The following is a 2,343-nucleotide window of genomic DNA, read 5'->3' on the forward strand; positions in this document are numbered from 1 at the left end:
CCAGTGTAAAGCAAACCGAACGGTTTATTCTGTGATGAATGTCACATGGCAAAACCTGCATTGTAAAATTGCAGGAAAAGAAAGAAAACATGACATTAAATTAATAAGATTTAGAAAGTAAATCAATAAGATTTACTTGATGTGACACGAGTGAATCCTTACCAGGAAATCACTATGTTGAAGTACTAAACAGAAGATTGATCGTCCAACTATAGGTGGCATGCAGGGCCCCCGCCTACTCCCACAAGCAGGACAGTCCAAAGGTCGTGACAAATCGTATGGACCGAACATCCATGGGACTGGAAATCCTGGTGGGTGCGATAAACCCTGCAATGCATACGGATATTGGAGTGCAACCATAATTGATAAACCATCCTCACAAAAAAGATGATCTGGATACTTTTAAATATACAGACTGAATTGACTAGACATACATTAACATAGACTGTTGTCAGGACTGACCACACACCAAAAGCGGTAGTACTAAACAATACAGGGTTCACAAACACAAATCAAGTACTGAACAATAATACTTACTACAGACAAGCAAAGTTTCCCTAGTTAAACTCTCCAGACTATTTCCTGCCACCGACCTACGGGATGAACCCCGCATAACTGACTAGGCCATGGACTTCGTGAGAGATGTCTACCTGCACCATCACCATCTCGTCAACCTTGGAGAACCTAACAGAGTGGTCTTTCCGCTCATAAACATGATGATGATGACATGCCACATTATATTTGTTGGGAAGCTTTACAAGAACCACACCCTTCATAATCGAAGGCACATCAAGGAAATTGCTGTGGTCAAGTACAGCCTCGAGAACACGCCTGACAACAATGCTACAGGAAAACACTAGTTTAGGACACGTGGCGACAAGGACACAACAGCTGAATAGTTTAGCAGTAGAACATTATTAGGTCTTCCAGTTCACACGGCATGACCTTGAGAACTTCATCTCCACCGCGGACCTAGTTCTAATTCAAACAGAAACCATATTTCATTACTACCTCCGCTCAGAAATATAAGATGATTTTCGATATTATACTCCATATATGACTACATATACACACAGAAATGAGTGAACAAAGACACTAGAACATGTCTTCAAAGGCATGAGAGCAGAGGGATTACTTGCAATATCCATAACACAAGTTATTGAGGCAAATATACCCTCTTCAAAAGGTAGCATTGATGTTCATAAAGTACTCCCTCCGTCCCAAAATTCTTGTCTTAGATTTGTCTAGATACGGATGTATCTAATACTAAAATGTGACTTGATATAGAGGGGGTCGTTGAAAGTAATCTATAAGAAATCAGTGTCAACCTCTTGCATGTTTTGGTCAAAAGAGGAATTTAGAACCGTCATTTGGCACACAAAAATCACATGCAAGATCACCCAGAAAGTTGTACTACTAGTACTAGTACTGCGTGTTAGATGAAAAAACACGATCAAGATTGAGAAAAAGATCGTCAATAAGAGATATTACTAGGACTTGCTTAATGAGGGATCCTGGAGAGGGGGACTTGGATAGGGCGATGGCTTTGAGCTTGTCTGCGGTAGTCTCGGTGGGGTGCTTGTGCTCTTCATACCATGAGCCTCGACAGTTTTGGTTAGAGCCATAGACATCACGTCGGCCAGTGCTCCAGCGTCCATCCAAGAGAGGAAGCTTGTCGGCGTTCTGGGAACAGGGATCCCTAGACTTGCCTGCCTGCGGCCTGTAGTGTGGCTCAACCGGTGGCCCAGTACGGCCCGTGTTCATCAAAAAACACTCAAGACGCTCGCGAGGGGCCAAGCCTCGCGTGGCGGATGATGCAAGGCCTCCTCAGGGGCGGCCTCACCAGGTAGGCTTGCGAGGAGGCAGAGAGATCAAGGCGAGGGGTACCTCGAGAGGTGCTCATGACGCAACCATGACGATCAAGACCAGGCGGGCGCCAACCTGCGTAGTGACCTCGTTTCCTCTTTGGTGCAAAGGGGGCAAGCACAGGCACGGAGTATCGAGGCATCAGGCAAAGGTTTCCATATCGGTGCAACAAGACCAAGGCCAGTAGGACGGCAGGATGGAGGTCACCATGGAGCCCAAGACGGTGTCATCACTAGTGCCTTTGGCAGGCGAAGACCACCTTTAGTCAGGATAGCTTGTACTAGCTGTCCCCTTTCAAAATGGCCGTTATTGGCTCCCTTCCCGCTCAATATCTGGGAAGAGGACGAGGACCTCTATAAATAGGGCTAGCCACCATAGTAGAAGGCATCTCATCTAGAGCCAACGGACAGGGGTTGATTCCTCCTGAAACACACCACCACAAGAACACCTCTCCTCGCGAGGTTGTCCTTCCTCTGT

Source organism: Triticum aestivum, chromosome 3B (assembly GCF_018294505.1).
Source record: "Triticum aestivum cultivar Chinese Spring chromosome 3B, IWGSC CS RefSeq v2.1, whole genome shotgun sequence".
NCBI lineage: Eukaryota > Viridiplantae > Streptophyta > Magnoliopsida > Poales > Poaceae > Triticum > Triticum aestivum.